Here is a 20,699-nt window from a genome sequence, read left to right as displayed (position 1 = left end):
CCAAACCATATCTATTCGTGAGCATAATTTATGTAGTGCAGAATAGTAAGTAAATCCAGCGAGTTTAGAATGTATTGAGCGCCAAACGTCTTTTAAATTAGGCAAGCGACTTAATTCTAATATAGAAGCTCGGATTTAACGCATTCGCTGAAAAGCATTCCGCCTGGTAGTGTCCACATCGTAATTCATTACACAGTTAAAGTCGCCCATTATTATCAATTCTCCTTCCCAATCTAATAGTTCAACATTTAACCATCATACATAGATGGATCATCAATGTTAGGTCCATATAACACACAAAATACATATTTACAGTGTTCAAGTTCTATTTGGGCTATTGCCCATCCACCCCCTTTGTCAGCGGCTGTTCGGGTAATTTCAATACTTAGTTGCTTTTGTTTCAATATTGCAACCCCCCTGATAGAAGCATTTAAAGTAGAACAAACTACTAGCTGGTATCCCAAAAGCCCTAATAATTTCCTATCTTGATAACCGATATGAGTTTCTGAAAGCAATGCCATATGGGGCTTATACATATTAATCTCTTCTTGTACAAGCCGCCTCTTGTTCTTGCTGTTAAGACCAGCCACATTCCAAACTAGACACCTAAAAGAATACATTCCTTAAATAAATTGCCTTCCTCTGTATTGTTAGATAACATAATATAAATATTCTATAATAATCTTTTTTAACAATTCAAGATCTCGCGAAGAAGTTTTTATATTTTTTTCCCCAACTACCTCCCACCCCCCACCCTTCTGTTTTTGGGGGGGAACACCCCACTATGTCTTGCTGCCGCTAAAAGGGCTGCCTTACAGAGTAGCAGCACGGAGTCTCCTCCCGACATCCCAGCTGCTATATATGAAAGAAAAGAAAAAAAGAGGGAAAAGAAGAAGGGAAGCTACAAAAGAGGAGAAGATTGGCAATACATTGAAAAAATCTCTCTGATGTTTATTATCATTTAAAGTTGATTCTAATCAGGAAATGAACAGAGATACGACTGAAGAAATTTATGAAAAATGAAGAATTTCCTTGGACAAGACAGATATACTGTGTGAATCCCCATTAACTAAAAACTAGCTAGTCTTTCATTCCCTGTTTGAAAAGTAATGCTATTCATACTCTGAATAATGAAAGGGCTAATTCTGCTTCTTTTTCGTCTGTAAGAAAATAGGTATGACCACCCTTAATAACTTTAAGACGGGCAGGTTCCTGTAGATACGTCTCCGCCCCCAGAGATTTAAACAGATCTATGAGCTGTCTCAGCTTCCATCGTTTTTCCATTGTGAATTTACTCAAATTAGAATGGACAAAAAAAGTTAAATTTTCTATAGTGACCGGAGTATTGGGTCTAGCTTTGAGTGAGACCGCCTGTCTCAGTAAGAAATTTCCCCCAAAAATCAAGAGGGGCCGAGGGAATTTGCTATCTTTGTTTTTTTGAGTTAAAGGTAATCTATGAACTCTTTGCAGCTGCGAGTCCCAGTCCCAGTCTGAAAGATCTAAAAAGGCCTTCTGAAACAGCTTAACGACATACGCTCTTGGGTCTGATCCTTCAGATCCTTCTGGAATCCCAAAAAGTCTAAGGTTCTGCCTCCTTTGGCGATTCTCCATATCTTCTATCTTATTCTGGAGATGCGTTATCTGTACGTTATGTTGATTAGTTAGAGTTTCTGTACGCACCGCTGTTTCTTCCACATCAACTACTCTTTGTTGTAGTTCTTCAATCTCTTGAGCAACACCCCCCAGTTTACTAAACATCTCCTGCAGAGAATTCTGCAACTTATTGTTATCTTCTCTCAACTGCAGGAAATGTTGGAGTGTCTCTTGTCGGTGGTCTGTCAAAGTTTTTAGGATCAGATTGAGAGGGGAAAGGTCAAAGTCCGAGTCTGCTAGCCCTATTTGAGCCGGTGCATCAGTAATATTTGTTACATCTGTAAATGTGACTATAGCTGTAGTAAGAGACAGTATTTCTATTGAGGAGGGACTTGTTGTAGAAGCTGTTATAATACTGTCAGACTCAGGCTCAGACCCAGTTTTAGTCTGATCTGTAGGAGCTGGTTTTAGACCGACTTGGGGAAGGAACGGAGATATAGTATGAACAATAGTTAGAGAGGGATCAACCATTTCTTTTTCAATGTCACCTTCTGTTGGGCTTGCGCCTGAGAGGCACAGGGCCATGTTCTTAACCCCACCTTTTGCTTGAATCCATGGGTCCATTAATGCAAGTCTGTCTCCCAGTGTCATTGATTTTACCAGCTGATGCAGGGTCAGAGGATTTAGTCATAGTACTGCCAAGATTCTCCCTAGTTCCATTATTCCCAGAACCAACACTAAAGTTTGCTCTTACAGTGCCATCTGCAGCCACAAACAAAGGAGCACGTATCAATTGTTTACCCGTTAGTTGCTCGGGTCTCTAAGGTGCTGCCGCAGTAAAAATAGGCATTGTTGCAGGCGTTATCACTGGGGTATCCATGAGCGTTGTATCAGCGATGGCCGGCGTCTCTGCCATAATCCCCCGTCCTGTCCGTTTTGTTCTAGATACAATTTTTGGCGCCATCCTCATTCGCGGCAGGGACCCTGCCAAATCGATTTGCGTCGGCCCCTTCTCAGCTTTCGCCTTCAACGAAGCAGTCGAGGTGAGCGGAGCCGTCAGCACAGCAAGCCCCGACCTGCCGAGCCCTAGTCTGCCGAACAGCCGCAAACCCGTCACTCTGACTGCCAGCAAACGCCACTTAGACCGGTCCGACAGGAAGCGAAGCATCCAGCCGCTTCAAGCACTCGGAAGCCGAAAAAAGGGGTCAGTAGCATCAAGAACGTCTTTTTAAGTTGCTTTCTTTCTTCTCCTCAGTCCGCACAGCTATTTTTCCCCCGTGAAGTCCATGATAGCAAGTAGCCGGGAGCCGGGATCCGGGAGCCTCCGACAATGCTTCTGCTCCGTGGCGGCGTTAACCCGCCATCTTAGTTCCCCCAGATAATTGTAGAGCATTGTATGGTTTCTAAGCCATATAAAAATACGCACATAAATAACAATAACTACAAATACTCAACTGGTGCTTCTAAAATATGCCTACCCCAATGTACCTAACATAAGTCTAGTACACTGGAAGAAGTAAGTATTGTGTAGCATACGTTTAGTTTTCTTTGCCAAGAATCTATACAAGATTTCTCTAGGTTCTAATCAGCTCCATACCTTAGTTAGAATGAAGGTGGTCTGGTATCTCTGTCTTGGGACTCGATCTCCCAACACCCTGCAAGGGGAGCTTGGAAACACTGGAGCTGAATTCTCGGCAAGAGAAAGGCAGCCTCTTGATCAGTGCATCAGCTGGAGGGTCGGCTTCCTTCGGCACTTGCTGTAGCAGGCTGTGTCGGGCAAGCAGATAGTCAAACTGCTCCAAACCACCGTTCCTTGCTAGAGCAAGTGAAGGTATACCTTGAAGGTGTCTAGGAATGCCATAGTTTGACGTAAAGTCAGGCATAATAATGTCAGGAAAGAACACCTATGGAATAGTCGTTCTTTGCAAAGTACATGAGTTCTTGGACAAATCAATATTCAAGCAAGGGGAAGTTCCCTAACTGCTTAAGCCAATTTTCCAAGAAATCGTTGTGACATTTGGTACGGGTGGAAGTATTCATGCCTGTATTTGGTCTGCATGGGCTATGTCTAAATAAGGGCTTGATATATTAGGGCAATGTGAATTGTACCTATATAAGGGTATAATTTGGGAAAATGCACTCTGAGCCTAAAACGCCACACAACAGAGTGTCATAAAGTGGAGTGATGTACAGTGGAACAGCTTCCAGTGGAGTGTCATACAGTGTGGTTATGTACAGTGGAATAGCATATAGTGGAATGTGGATAGAATCGAGTGCGGAAGAGTGGAGTGGCTTAAAATGGACTAGTGTAGAGTGGTGTGACGAACAGGGGAGTGGCATACAGTGGAATAGCCTACAGTAGAGTGGTATACACTGAAATAGCATAGAGTGGATTGAGGGAGAGTGTAATAGCATAGAGTGGAGTGGCATACAGTGGAGCGGCGTACAGTGTAATAGCATATAGTGGAGTGGCGTAGAGTGGAGTGGGTTACAGTGGAGTGGCACACAGTGGAGTTGGGTACAGTGGAGTGGTATACAGTGTAGTGGCGTAGACTCGAATAGCATACATTTGAGGGGTGTAGAGTGAAGTGGCAAAGAGTGGAGTGGCGTACAGTGGAATAGCGTACAGTGGAGTGGCATACTGTGTAGTTGCATAAAGTGGAGTAGCATGTAGTAGAGTGGAGTGGCATAGAGTGGTGTGGTGTAGAGTGTGATTCCGTAGAGTGGAATAGCATATAGTGGAGTGGCGTTCAGTGGAGTGGGGTAGAGAGTAGTGGTGTAGAGTATATTAGCATAGTGGGGTGGTCTAGAGTGGAGTGGCATAGAGGGGAGTGTTGTAAAGTGTAATAGCGTACAGTGAAGTGTTGTAGAGGTGAGTGACAGATAGTAGAGTGGCTTACAGTGGAGTGATATAGAGTGGAATGGTGTACAGTGGAATAGCATACAGTAGAGTGGCATACTCTGGAGGTCCATAGAGTGGAGTGGCATAGAGTAGAAGTGCTTAGAGTGTAGTGGCATACATTGGAGTGACGTAGAGTAGAATTGCAGAGTGTGAAGTGGCATACAGCGGAGGTGTCGTACAGTGGAGTGACATATACTGGAGTGTTTGAGAATGGAGTGGGGTAGAGTGTAATTGCAAACAGTGTAGTGGTTTAGATTTGAGAGGGGTCAAGTGGTATAGCATAGAGTAGAGTGGCGTAGAGTTGAGTGGTAAAGAGTGGAGTTGCGTAGAGTGTAGTATGAAAGTTTAAACAGATGTAGCATAAAAGTGTATGAATAGAGTTAAATGTAATGTGGCAGGAATATAGATTATTGAATGTAAATTATTTAATAAAGGTTTATTAAACTACATGCCTGTGACTGTTTCTTTTTACATAAATTATATTATTACATTTTTGGGGTAAAAAAATGTTAAAATAAATAGTCAAATATAAATTGTTTTTTTCTTTAAGAAAAAATAAATTAAACAATCATGTCACTTAGTACACATTTTAACATTTTACATCCCCTAAAATGTAATCATAAAAATACCTCCATAAAAGCTTTGCATTTTATGTGATATTTATTTAGGTTCCTAGGTGGCACTGCCATCCCAGTTGTGGAGCAAAAGCTCCAGCTGAGGAAAAACATTTAAAAAATATGGTACGTTCTCCTGGGGTCATGTATTCAATGACCCAGGAGACTTACAGGTTTTATTTTACTAGTAATGCTGGGGTACTTGTGAACTTCCTGGAGCCCCCCCCCCACATTAAAAACATTGTTGGTGGTCTTTACCCTTTGCAGGGACATCACCTAAAGCAAAATGAATGCACATAGCCCCCCAGGGCACTATGAGGCGTTCCCTGAAGGAGCATCAAATTATAAATAAGCTGCTGTGGCCACTCATTTATTATTCACTTTTAGTTTAAAAAAAAGATCTTCAGGGTGCCTGGTACCATGCTGGATACCCTATGGGGACACACAGGAGCCTGCATTTCTTTTTATTTAAAAGGTACCCCGGTGCCAACTTAGGGCACCCCAGACCATTATTATTTTTGTGGCCCTGGGGGGGGGGGTGGTAGGGAGCCCCAGCTCACATTCTCATTTAAAACAAATGATGGCTCCCCGTGGAGAAGAGAGTCCCCTTCAAGATCCTCACACAGGGCCTACAAGTGCCTACACAACACCGGACCAAATACCTCAAGGACAGAGTCACCCTCCACGTACCCAATAGAAACCTCCGATCAGCCAACTTCACCCTCCCTAAAACCCCTCGCATCCACAGAACCAGAGCAGGAGGAAGATCCTTCTCCTATATCACGGCCAAGGCCTGGAACGAGCTCCCAACAGACATCAGACGTGCTCCCTCCCTGAACAACTTCAGGAAGACCCTCAAGACCTGGCTCTTCGGCTGAACAGCACTGCTGATCCCCCCAGTGCCTTGCGACCCTCACGGGTGAGTAACGTGCTTACAATTCCTTGATTGAATGATAAAGTGGCATGCCATGGTTCCCACCCAGAGCACGCCAACAACTGGTCCCCGCATTTATTTTTAAAGTGGGGTGCTCTGGTGCCCAACTGGCGCACTCCACAGCTGGTCCTTCGTTGGGGCTGTAGAGGGAATCCTGGGATGCCGCTGCTTCTGGCTCTTATGCTTGCACCGATCATGGGTGCAGGGTAAGATGGCATTGCTCCAACCCACAGTGAGCAGTTTTCTTTTGTTCCAGTGAGGTGGGAGCAATTCAGTTAATTTCTCTGGGCAGAGAAATGTTTTGTTCTCCCATCGTGCAGGTGCAGCTTTGTGCTCCCGCCCAGTGGGAGAATATTTGAACTTTCCCTGCCCATACCCGCAGGCTGGGAAATAGAGGGTATACCAGGGAATTTGAACACTGACAATGAGCTGACCCCGGTGGATGGGGTCCCCCTTTTAAAATAAAAAAACAGCCCGGGGATATGGTCACCTCCTGGGCTCCTCGTGCTCCCTCCACGTTATTACACGTATCAGCCCTGGGGGGTGGGGTTTCTGGGGCCTCTTGGAGGCTCAGTCGGGAGGGGCCATGCACCCCCTTCCTTAATTTAAATTATTGGCCCCAGGGGATGAGGTTCCTGGCTTGGAGAGGGGAGCTGCATGGCACCCCTTCTCTTTATTTCACTAATCGGCCCCTGTGTCCTGCAGTTAAAGAAAATATGGCCTACAAGGGGGCAAGCAAGGCACACCCTGACTTCTAGGCCACAGTGGGGCTGGGACCCTGACTTCTTGGCCACAGTGGGGGGGGGGACCTCAAAGGCACCCTCCTAGATGGACCTAAATAGAGAGGCAAATAATTTGCTAATGAAAAATATGCCTTGTGAATCCTCAACATCTAAAACGGCAGCTGGGGACTAAGGTACTTGGCACAATCTCTGGTCAGCATTGTCGATGTTGGGGATTCACAAGTCAGAATTCTATGTTGTGATCTTGAGCTAGTGGCATGATTTAAAGCTTGTGATGAAGTTGCATAGGACTGACGAATCTGAAGAAGTATTTTTTGAAAAAATAAAGGCTTGGCCCTTCATCCCTACCCGGCATGTGGTTTGCCTCATAGGCCGAAGAAGAGCTTTCTTCTAGCGAAGGGTAAAATAATGAGGAAGCAGGCTGCCATTCATGGCCATCTTTCCCTTCAATTGATAATGGCAGTAATAAACTGTGGCTCACTTAGGAAGTCCTGAAAACTTTTATAGACACTGGTGATAAACATACTTGTAGTAGCCCGGCAATTATGATTGTATTTGAAACTGATGAAGATAAAAACCCCTTGAAGAAGCCACAGTCTAGTGCCATTAAGCAACATTTTGCCAAAGGAAAATAAACAAAGAAATCAGTGTACAGTTCAACTATGAGACCAGCTTAAGGAGCAATACCAGCAGCAAACAGAGGTTACTGGCTGCTTGCTACTATTCTCGAGGGCCCTCATGTTGCTGGGCCGCTTTCATGTGGGTGACTGAGATATGGATTGGAGAGGTTGCCTGTAGCAACCTCATGGTCTGCACTTCCATGAACTATTGGCAGACCCAACTCTAGGAAATTGCAGGGCTGCATTTGCTAAGGTCTAATGATTAAGACGTGACAGATTTATTTTCTTTACTGAACAATGTTATGTGGTCGGCTTTGGTTTGGGTCTAATTTTTTGGTTACGATTGATTTGTTGAGAGTGATCCTCTCCATTTCCCTCATCCTTCTATATCTTTTCTTTATGACCCCTCTGGAGTCCTTCTTTATGTGAAAAATGCTTCACTTATTTTGCTCCCACGTTTTTGGTAGTGTGCACTTTTACCTACTATCTTACTTTCCCTGCGGGGCACACCCACAGGTCTATCTAATTGCGCTCATTCAAGTGGGGCACACCTGACTCTTCCACCTCCCTTCTATCCTAATTTCTCGGGAGGATTCCCTTATAAATGAAACTCATAAAATAAATCTCTCACAACTCGTGAACGGGCTACCCTTTCCTCTTAGGTTATTCCTCTCTGTGGTTTTATGGGGAAAGCTGTGACTGAGTGGTGGTAGCTGTAGGTCAGAATGTTGAGCACAAACATATTGTGGTACAAAAATATCAAAGCCAGAATATTAGTAGTTGTACTTTTCCTAACTCCTCATCCAAGATCTTTGAGGCTATGCATACAAGATTTGTATTGTTAAAGTGCAGATCTGTGGAGTTAAATGTAGCACATTTATGCTTGTCTCCATATACATACCTTCATGATAAATTGACAATTGATATTCCGGCTACGATAAGTAGTAGCAGGGTATTTAAAACTCGATCTTGGTCTAGTGTACAGGGCTGGCAGTTCACTGCAACATCTGGAGCATGTAACCCATTTACTGAGCTGCATATTTATATACATGAGATCTGCCTGGGCGTGTGCAGAGTGCTTACACAACCGTGGCTTCTCTGTGTGTTTAGCTGCCTTAATGTATGCAGGATTTGTGGCCGAGGAGTGTCACAATGGCCGCATTGTCCCTTTAAAGCTCGGCCTGTACAGTCCGCCTGTGTTGTCCCTCCTCCTGCCGTAGCAAGGAATCCATTAGGCACCATACAGCATTAGTAATTCTTTGTCTGGCAGCTAAACATAACAGAAACAATTTGCAGCGGGCAAGACGAACAAGGCTTCTGCTTCAGTAGCCGCTGCCCTCTAATAATTCCAGCGAGTCACATGGGCAGCTACAGCTGTTTCAGTGCTCTTGCATTTTCAAGCCAGCCCCAATGTATGACTCAAGTTCATACACGTAATCTAAAACCTCAGCATTTGCAAAACAAAGGCGCCACGAGAAGCTTTCAAGCTTAGGCAGGATTTGTTCTCTTTCTTGCACTTTTTTATTTCTGTGCTTTTTCTCTCCCACAATGTTCCGTTTCAATAATTTGCATCGGTTTTCTGTTGAGAACTTCTTTCTGATGGTTGTCAGAGGAAGAATGTTAAAATGCCATACTACTACATTCACAGAGAGCACACATATTTTCCATGTGTTTTTAGAAAATGCCTTAGGTGTATATAAAAAATCACAGGCATGGTCAATTTATTTATGGGTTTCAATTCAAGCTGCTTTGAGAAAAATACACATTTATAAATTACAGCAAACACTCTGTGGCAAACTCCAACTGGAGCAGTTATTCGTTTTCTATTTAAAGGGCATAAAAAAAGCATTTTCGGGCTTACTGTAGTAAGCCTTTCATATGTAAACGTGAGTTTTGTTAAGAAGCCTTTGTCATGTTGACTCAATTAGTCATGCTATTTAGTCCTTTCAGGCCTGCACCACGACTGCGGGGGGCTTCCAGCTGAAGTTGACATAGGGTTATTCAGCTGCGAAATCAGTAAGTTGCCCCAGGAAAATAAGTGCTCACACTTCACTGTGCCATAGGAGGGTTTGTAAAAAAAATTCCACATGACTATGGCTAGCCATAAACAATTCCTCAGAATTGTATTCATAACTGTGATTTTAAAACAGTAAATTGCTCATTCAACTCCACATGACCAATTATATCTAGGATAACGTGCCCACTGCTAAGTTCCTTTATAGGGTCATGGAACTCAGAGATTACTTGCAAGACCCATTTAAATTAAGGCAGGGGGTACTTTATTCCTTATAATGCACAGTCACATCATCATCCTTCCCACAAATCACCGAAATTCTTGGGGTTGCATTACCCATGCAATGTATTTTTGTTCATTGTGTCGGGTGCATCTTTAAAATGATGCCCCCGGCGCAATGAAGGAAAACGCGCTGCATTAGGTGGAATGCTCTGCACACAGGCCAGTCGTGAACTCATGCTCCCCAGTGGGCAGCGCATTCACCTGAAATACCGAACAGCTGCTTTAAAGCACTGTCAGTGCGCATTTTGAGGGCTTGCATCTGCCCCCACATAGGTAATACGGCACGGGCGCAGAGGCAAATTGTATGCCCTCATTTGAATGGGGCACGCCCCCATGCAAATGAGGGAACGCCCCCTCGAAGATAGCGCTGTATGTGCGACAGAGCTATTGGTATTACAGAACGGGCAGCATAAGTGTCTGCAGCCCCTTCTGCAATTCCAAAGTGCCCCGGGGGCAGGCAAAGCTGGCACACATGCCTTTTGCATACCCGGGGCCCTTTATGTAATACAGCCCCAGGTGTTGGGATCTTTCATATGAAAGAGATGGGATGTTTGCAGACATGAAGTATAAAAGTAGAATCTCTACTTCAAAACAATATACGCTAAAAAGCAGTTAGACAGTTGTTGCAAACAGATATTAGAATCAGTTTAATACAAGTCAGATTTAAAAACATGCTGTAGCTCAGAATATGTACAAGTATGCAGAAATACTCTATTATTATAATTATCCTGTTTTTCTCTTCTATGTATCTCCCTTTTTAGTCTACGAATGTTAATTGTTTTATGTGTGAATGACAAATATAGAATGTATGGACATTTAATATCACTTTCTGGGCAAAATGATAATAAAGCCTGCTCAACTACATTCACAGTATTTAATCAAGTTACGTTCTCTGTTCTAAAATAATTGTTGTCAAGTTATGAACAAAATTTAATGGAAGCCGATAAGTCCATTTCTCATTTATTATTCTAATTCAAAGAGCATGGTTTTAAGTAAAAAGGAAACCAGGCCTGTGTCTGAGAATTCTTTCTATGAAAGCTCAAACAAGGACCAGATAATGGTATACACGTTAGGAGCACAGTGTGAAGGGCTACAGAGGAACTGAGCATTGATAAATAGGCAAATATATGTGAGGTGGGGTGATATAAAGTTAAGCAGTCAACGTGTTGCAATATTTTCTGATGTTCACATTATTCGTAAATCTTGCAACTACTATTCTGTTTGTCTTTAACATCTGTTTATTACATTTTAGATTTAGCTGTGCTTGCATATGTGATACATACATACCATTTGCTTGACTTTACAGGAGATTAACAGTCATGGTACACACCAAATAATGATTACAGCCATGTTTTCACGTTTCGAATGCGTGCAGACAGAGGTCAGGCAGTGGCTCTGATTCTGCTTGACCTGTCTGCCGCATTTGATACGGTAAATCATGTGATCCTCCTGGAAAGACTGAGTGAGGCAGTGGTGGGTGGTGGTGCCCTGCGGTGGTTCCGCTCCTTCCTGCTTGATAGGAAGCAGGCGGTGTCCCTCCCCCCGTTTCGATCTGCTTTTTCCCCGGTGTCTCATGGGGTGCCTCAAGGCTCGGCGGTCAGCCCGATTTTATTCAACGTTTATCTAAAACCCCTGATTACGTTGATAAAATCTCATCGGCTTAAATCCATCAATTACGCAGATGACACTCAACTCATCCTCTCCTGGGAGGGTGAGGAATCGATTCCCTTGGAGTCTTTCCATGATTGTCTGCGAGATACGGCGGGCTGGCTACATAATAACTCATTACAGTTCAATGCCACCAAAACTGAGGTACTGTTCTGTGCTGGAAGTCGGATCCCTCGCCCCTTCCCGGTTGATTTCTGGCCCCCAGAATCAGTGACAAAAACTCAGCCGGTTACCACTGTTCGCAATTTGGGTGTTATGAGGGATAACAAATTGAGCATGGAAGCCCAGGTTGCGAAAACGGTGTCCACTTGTTCTGCCCTCATCCGGTCCCTACGTAAGATCCTACCACTACTTCCCTTACAGGCCCGGGTTTTAATAGTCAGGTGCACTATCTTAAATCGCCTTGACTATTGTAACGCGCTGTTACTTGAGTCTCCAGGCCTGCTGTTAGACAGACTTCAAAGAGTTCAGTCCGCTGCCGCTAAATTGGCCCTTGGTTGGCCCAGAAGGTCTTTGGCCACAGCGACGATGGCTGAACTCCACTGGCTCCCGTTAAGGCAGCGAGTGTCCTTTAAATCCCTCTGCCTCGTTTTCAAAGCCCTGCATGGATTTGGGCCCAGCTCTTTGCAAGCCAAGTTTGCCTGGTACACCCCAACCAGAGCACTTCGTTCAGCTACGGCTTGTCTTGTGAGAGTGCCTAGATTTAAGAAGGCTAGGGCCGGGGGCAGATCCTTCGGAGTTGCTGCCGCTAAACTCTGGAATAGTCTGCCTTTGGACATCCGCCAAACGGAAGAACTTCTTCTTTTCAGGAAACGTGTCAAAACCTGGCTGTTTCCGAAGGCTTAACTTGCTTGTCACTTTTCGCTCTGCTTCTCTCTCGTGCTGCCACCCCGCGAAGTCTCAGCGCCAGGATGCCTGTAAGGTGATAGCTGCGCAATACAAATATTTTAAATAAATAAATACATTTGATCATTCAATGTGCCACTTCAGCAAAGTTGCTAATGACTATGTGGAGATTCAGATAGGTTTTACATATGTTAGGTTCACCAATTAGACAATTGTGCAGCAGATTTAAATATGAGTAACAAGAACTTCTGAGCATTCTAGTACAATTTCACTTTACCACATGAGGTAAGCTGTCTATGTCTTGCAGTTCCCCCTTGAGTTTGCACAGTACTATAGTAACGAAGCAGATGTTGTGTGCGACACTGCACACGTAGCTCGCTGCTGACGGATTTATACGGTTGATTAATACTGAGAAAGAAGGGATGCAACTCACCTACGGTGAGCAGAACTTATGTTGCTAATGTGGTATATTTAGTTTGTGACTGAGTATTGCATGAATGATAGTATGGGATGTTACCGCTGGGCCCGCTCCAGTAGTGTTCCCCCAACACCCTCTAACCTCAGGGGCCATAAGAAGCGGGTGTGTGAGGCAAAATCGCAGACTTTTGTTTGTCTTTATAACAGTTACTACATATATTATGTGCACTAGAATTAGATTTTGATTTTAAAATACATCTATAAAATGTTTTTAATTGTTTCTTAGTGTTTTTGAGTGTGCCTTTCTATTGTGAAAGAGGGTTTGTGTTCGACTAATTGTCCATGTGGTAATTCATATAACTCATCATTACCTAAAAGCATCTCCCGGCCTCAACTACTGCTGTGTGGGTTATGGAGTGGTTGCAGTCCAGCTGGCTTTCTGTCTCATGTGGGAACATTGACAAAGTTCTTATTGCCAGATAATCTAGAAAGCCTATTCACAGGCTGCGTTCTAGAGGTTCTAGCAAATGTTTCACTATCTTTCCCATTATAAATAAAAATAAATATGCTGACTTCACTATCATCTTTCTGCTTATCGCTGTTCATCTAGAAAAGCATAGCAGAAGAAGAAAAAGCCAGGTCTAATTTTTTTTTTTAAATGGCAGCTTTAAATATGCTCTGTGACCTGCCTTTCACCCTGGCCGCTGATTGTGACAGCAGGCATTATGACATCAGAACTCAACTGGAATAACCTTATTACAGTTGAGAAACTACATCATACTGATGAATTGGTGTGTCACAAGTCACCAGTAATAAGAAAACAAGCATTGGAAATGCAATAGGTCTCGGATTTATTTGAGTTAGAGCTAATGGCATTGTAAATGTCTTTTAGCCATGTGTTATGGAGTGTATGCATGTGGTGTGTAGTGGAATTATGCGGGTTGGATTGGAATTGTAGCAATGGTGGCATGCTGCGCTTTAGATGAATATGTTTAAAAGTAAAGTGCACCATACTGCGATTGCTACAATAGTTAATTTTGGATGCGTTAACAATTTGTATTTGTATTTTGTATGGGGTATTGCTAGAGCGCTGACTGTCGCTCCGGAAGGAGCATCCTGGCGCTGAGAAACACGTGTACAAACCAAGTAAGAGGCTCTAGATGGCCGCCATTACGAAACCGTCTGGCAAACTAAAGATCCAAGTTTTTAACTGTCTCCTGAAGGCATTTTCCTGTACAAGTAGTCTGATTGATGTGTGCACTGATGGCTGGTGGTGTGTGTGCCTGTAGAAATTGTGCACTGATAGCTGGTGGTGTGTGTGCCTGGAGGAAGCGTGCACTGCCGGCTGGAGATGTGTGTGCATGGAAGCGTGTACTGACGGCTGGTGGTGTGTGTGCCTGGTAAAAGCGTGCACAGGTGGCTGGTGGTGTGCGTGCCTGGTGAAAGCGTGCACTGACGGCTGGTGATGTGTGTGCCTGGTGAAAGCATGCACTGATGGCTGGTGCTGTGTGTGCCTGGTGAAAGCGTGCACTGATGGCTGGTGGTGTGTGTGTTTGGTGAAAGCGTGCACTGACGGCGGGCGGTGTGTGTCTGTGTGGTTGTGTGTGTGGTTGTGGGTGTGGTGGTGAGTGTGTGGTCGTGAGTGTGTGGTGCTGAGGTGTGTGTGTGTGGTGTGTGTGGTGTGTGTGTGTGGTGTGTGTGGTGTGTGTGTGGTCTTATGTGTGTGGTCTTATGTGTGTGTGTGGTGGACTTAGTTAGAGTTTTCGTACCCTGCACACTCACACACTGCCCCTGCACACTCACACACTGCTCACCCTACACACTCACACAATCTTCACCCTGCACACACACACACTGCTCACCCTGCACACTCACACACTTTTCACCCTGCACACTCACACATTGTTCACCCTGCACACTCACACACTGCTCATCCTACACACACACACACTGCTCACCCTACACACTCTCACACTGCTCACCCCGCACACTCACACACTGCTCACCCTACACACTCACACACTGCTCACCCTACACACTCACACAATGTTCACCCTGCACACTCATACACTGCTCACCCTACACACTCACACAATGTCCACCCTGCACGCTCACACACTCTTAATCCTGCATAATCACACACTGCTCACCCTGCACACTCACACACTGCTCACCCTGCACACTCACACACTGCTCACCCTATGTAATGCGAAAAGACCTAGCTATGTCCTTTGGCCTGTGTTGTAATCGTACAGTAGGTTGTGAGTAGTTGCGCTTGATTGGTTGGGGCGTCCCCTCCTTGCTGCTCCCCTCACAGAGGGCCGGCTGCCTCCATGAAGCTCCCAAGACACGTGTTCAGCTGTACTTTGTTTTAGCTCCTGTGTGGCAGTGCACCGTGTAAGCGCACAAGCATACCCTGCTCTCTCTGGAACATTCACACTGCTGAGTCACTCTCACTCTGCAGTCACTCTCACTCTGCAGTCACTCAGTCTGCAGTCACTCACTCTGCAGTCACTCTCACTCTGCAGTCACTCACTCTGCAGTCACTCTCACTCTGCAGTCACTCACTCTGCAGTCACTCTCACTCTGCAGTCACTCACTGCAGTCACTCTCACTCGGCAGTCACTCTCATGCAGTCACTCTCACTCTGCAGTCACTCTCACTCTGCAGACACTCATGCAGTCACTCTCACTCTGCAGTCACTCATGCAGTCACTCTCACTCTTCAGTCACTCTCACTCTGCAGTCACTCTCACTCGACAGTCACTCTCACTCTGCAGTTACTCATGCAGGCACTCTCACTCTGCAATCACTCTCACTCTGCTGTCACTCTCACTCTGCAGTCACTCTCACTCTGCAGTCACTTTCATGCAGTCACTCTCATGCAGTCAATCTCACTCTGCAGTCACTCACTCTGCAGTCACTCACTCTGCAGTCACTCACTTTGCAGTCACTCTGTCTCTGCCGTCACTCTCATGCAGTCACTCTCACTCTGCAGTCACTCTCACTCTGCAGTCACTCTCACTCTGCAGTCACTCTCACCCTGCAGTCACTCATGCAATCACTTCCACTTATGCAGTCACTCTCACTCTGCTGTCACTCATGCAGTTACACTAACTCTGCAGTCACTCATGCAGTCACTCTCCCTCTGCAGTCACTCATGCAGTCACTCTCACTCTGCAGTCACTCTCACTCTGCAGTCACTCTCACTCTGCAGTCACTCATGCTGTCACTCTCACTCTACAGTCACTCTCACTCTGCAGTCACTCTCACTCTGCAGTTACTCTCACTCTGCAGTCACACTCACTCTGCAGTCACTCACTCTGCAGTCACTCTCACTCTGCAGTCACTCTCACTCTGCAGTCACTCATGCTACCACTCTCACTCTGCAGTCTCTCTCACACTGCAGTCACTCTCCCTCTGCTGTCACTCATGCAGTCACTCTCACTCTGCAGTCACTCTCACTCTGCAGTCACTCACTCTGCGGTCACTCACTCTGCAGTCACTCACTCTGCAGTCATTCACTCTGCAGTCACTCTCACTCTGCAGTCACTCTCACTCTGCAGTCACTCTCATGCAGTCACTCTCACTCTGCAGTCACTCTCACTCTGCAGTCACTCTCACTCTGCAGTCACTCATGCTGTCACTCTCACTCTGCAGTCACTCTCACTCTGCAGTCACTCTCACTCTGCTGTCACTCATGCAGTCACTCTCACTCTGCAGTCACTCTCACTCTGCAGTCACTAACTCTGCGGTCACTCACTCTGCAGTCACTCACTCTGCAGTCACTCACTCTGCAGTCACTCTCACTCTGCAGTCACTCTCACTCTGCAGTCACTCTCATGCAGTCATTCTCACTCTGCAGTCACTCTCACTCTGCAGTCACTCATGCTGTCACTCTCACTCTGCAGTCACTCTCACTCTGCAGTCACTCTCACTCTGCAGTCACACTCACTCTGCAGTCACACTCACTCTGCAGTCACTCTCACTCTGCAGTCACTCTCACTCTGCAGTCACTCATGCTGTCACTATCACTCTACAGCCACGCTGACTCTGCAGTCACTCTCCCTCTGCTGTCACTCTCACTCTGCAGTCACTCTCACCCTGCAGTCACTCTCACTCTGCAGTCACTCTTAGTCTGCAGTCACACTCATTCTGCAGTCACACTCACTCTGCAGTCACTCTCATGCAGTCACTCTCACTCTGCAGTCACTCTCACTCTGCAGACACTCATGCAGTCACTCTCACTCTGCAGTCACTCATGCAGTCACTCTCACTCTTCAGTCACTCTCACTCTGCAGTCACTCTCACTCGACAGTCACTCTCACTCTGCAGTTACTCATGCAGGCACTCTCACTCTGCAATCACTCTCACTCTGCTGTCACTCTCACTCTGCAGTCACTCTCACTCTGCAGTCACTTTCATGCAGTCACTCTAATGCAGTCAATCTCACTCTGCAGTCACTCACTCTGCAGTCACTCACTCTGCAGTCACTCACTCTGCAGTCACTCACTTTGCAGTCACTCTGTATCTGCCGTCACTCTCATGCAGTCACTCTCACTCTGCAGTCACTCTCACTCTGCAGTCACTCTCACTCTGCAGTCACTCTCACCCTGCAGTCACTCATGCAATCACTTCCACTTATGCAGTCACTCTCACTCTGCTGTCACTCATGCAGTCACACTAACTCTGCAGTCACTCATGCAGTCACTCTCCCTCTGCAGTCACTCATGCAGTCACTCTCACTCTGCAGTCACTCTCACTCTGCAGTCACTCATGCTGTCACTCTCACTCATGCTGTCACTCTCACTCTACAGTCACTCTCACTCTGCAGTCACTCTCACTCTGCAGTTACTCTCACTCTGCAGTCACACTCACTCTGCAGTCACTCACTCTGCAGTCACTCTCACTCTGCAGTCACTCTCACTCTGCAGTCACTCATGCTACCACTCTCACTCTGCAGTCTCTCTCACACTGCAGTCACTCTCCCTCTGCTGTCACTCATACAGTCACTCTCACTCTGCAGTCACTCTCACTCTGCAGTCACTCACTCTGCGGTCACTCACTCTGCAGTCACTCACTCTGCAGTCATTCACTCTGCAGTCACTCTCACTCTGCAGTCACTCTCACTCTGCAGTCACTCTCATGCAGTCACTATCACTCTGCAGTCACTCTCACTCTGCAGTCACTCTCACTCTGCAGTCACTCATGCTGTCACTCTCACTCTGCAGTCACTCTCACTCTGCAGTCACTCTCACTCTGCTGTCACTCATGCAGTCACTCTCACTCTGCAGTCACTCTCACTCTGCAGTCACTAACTCTGCGGTCACTCACTCTGTAGTCACTCACTCTGCAGTCACTCACTCTGCAGTCACTCTCACTCTGCAGTCACTCTCACTCTGCAGTCACTCTCATGCAGTCACTCTCACTCTGCAGTCACTCTCACTCTGCAGTCACTCATGCTGTCACTCTCACTCTGCAGTCACTCTCACTCTGCAGTCACTCTCACTCTGCAGTCACACTCACTCTGCAGTCACACTCACTCTGCAGTCACTCTCACTCTGCAGTCACTCTCACTCTGCAGTCACTCATGCTGTCACTATCACTCTACAGCCACGCTGACTCTGCAGTCACTCTCCCTCTGCTGTCACTCTCACTCTGCAGTCACTCTCACCCTGCAGTCACTCTCACTCTGCAGTCACTCTTAGTCTGCAGTCACACTCATTCTGCAGTCACACTCACTCTGCAGTCACTCTCACTCTGCAGTCACTCTCACTCTGCAGTCACTCTCACTCTGCAGTCACTCATGCTGCCACTCTCACTCTGCAGTCACTCTCACTCTGCAGTCACTCTCACTCTGCAGTCACTCTCACTCTGCTGTCACTCATGCTGTCACTCTCACTCTGCTGTTACTCATGCTGTCACTCTCACTCTGCTGTCACTCATGCTGTCACTCTCACTCATGCTGTCACTCTCACTCTGCAGTCACTCTCACCCTGCAGTCACTTTCACTCTGCAGTCACTCTCACTCTGCAGTCACTCTCACTCTGCAGTCACTCACTCCGCAGTCACTCACTCTGCAGTTACTCACTCTGCAGTCACTCTCACTCTGCAGTCACTCATGCTGTCACTCTCACTCTGCAGTCACCCTCACTCTGCAGTCACTCTCACTCTGCTGTCACCCATGGTGTCACTCTCACTCTGCTATCACTCTCACTCTGCAGTCACTCTCATGCTGCAGTCACTCTCACTCTGTTGTCACTCATGCTGTCATTCTCACTCTGCTGTCACTCTCACTTATGCTGTCACTCTCACTCTGCAGTCACTTTCACTCTGCAGTCACTCTCACTCTGCTGTCACTCTCACTCTGCTGTCACTTTCACTCTGCTGTCACTCATGCTGTCACTCTCACTCTGCTGTCACTCTCGGTCTGCTGTCACTCATGCTATCACTCTCACTCTGCTGTCACTTATGCTGCCACTCTCACTCTGAAGTCACTCTCACTCTGCAGTCACACTCACTCTGCAGTCACTCTCACTCTGCTGTCACTCATGCTGTCACTCTCACTCTGCTGTCACTCTCACTCTGCTGTCACTCATGCTGTCACTCTCACTCTGCTGTCACTCATGCTGTCACTCTCACTCTGCTGTAGCTGTCACTCTGCTGTCACTCTCACTCTGCTGTCACTCTCACTCTGCTGTCACTCATGATGTCACTCTCACTCATGCTGTCACTCTCACTCATACTGTCACTCTCACTCTGTAGTCACTCTCACTCTGCAGTCACTCTCACTCAACTGTCACTCTCTCGCTCTGCTGTCACTCATGCTGTCACTCTCATGCAGTCACTCTCACTCTGCAGTCACTCTCACTCTGCAGTCACTATCACTCTGCAGTTACTCTCACTCTGCAGTCACACTCACTCTGCAATCACTCACTCTGCAGTCACTCTCACTCTGCAGTCACTCTCACTCTGCAGTCACTCGAGCTGCCACTCTCACTCTGCAGTCACTCTCACACTGCAGTCACTCTCACTCTGCTGTCACTCATGCAGTCACTCTCACTCTGCAGTCACTCTCACTCTGCAGTCACTCACTCTGCGGTCACTCACTCTGCAGTCACTCACTCTGCAGTCATTCATTCTGCAGTCACTCTCACTCTGCAGTCACTCTCACTCTCCTCTCACTCTGCAATCACTCTCACTCTGCAGTCTCTCTCACTCTGCTGTCACTCTCGGTCTGCTGTCACTCATGCTATCACTCTCACTCTGCTGTCACTTATGCTGTCACACTCACTCTGCAGTCACTCTCACTCTGCAGTCACTCTCAGTCTGCTGTCACTCATGCTGTCACTCTCATTCTGCTGTCACTCTCACTCTGCTGTCACTCATGCTGTCACTCTCACTCTGCTGTCACTCATGCTGTCACTCTCACTCTGCTGTAGCTGTCACTCTGCTGTCACTCTCACTCTGCTGTCACTCTCACTCTGCTGTCACTCTCACTCTGCTGTCACTCATGCTGTCACTCTCACTCTGCTGTCACTCTCGGTCTGCTGTCACTCATGCTATCACTCTCACTCTGCTGTCACTTATGCTGCCACGCTCACTCTGAAGTCACTCTCACTCTGCAGTCACTCTCACTCTGCAGTCACTCTCACTCTGCTGTCACTCATGCTGTCACTCTCACTCAGCTGTCACTCATGCTGTCACTCTCACTCTGCTGTCACTCTCACTCTGCTGTCACTCATGCTGTCACTCTCACTCTGCTGTCACTCATGCTGTCACTCTCACTCTGCTGTATCTGTCACTCTGCTGTCACTCTCACTCTGCTGTCACTCTCACTCTGCTGTCACTCATGCTGTCACTCTCACTCTGCTGTCACTCATGATGTCACTCTCACTCATGCTGTCACTCTCACTCATACTGTCACTCTCACTCTGTAGTCACTCTCACTCTGCAGTCACTCTCACTCTACTGTCACTCTCACTCTGCTGTCACTCATGCTGTCACTCTCATGCAGTCACTCTCACTCTGCAGTCACTCTCACTCTGCAGTCACTCTCACTCTGCA

The sequence above is a fragment of the Lissotriton helveticus genome, chromosome 8 (genome assembly GCF_964261635.1).
Source record: "Lissotriton helveticus chromosome 8, aLisHel1.1, whole genome shotgun sequence".
NCBI lineage: Eukaryota > Metazoa > Chordata > Amphibia > Caudata > Salamandridae > Lissotriton > Lissotriton helveticus.
The sequence above is the reverse complement of the archived record's forward strand: the minus strand, read 5'-3'. Positions refer to the sequence as shown.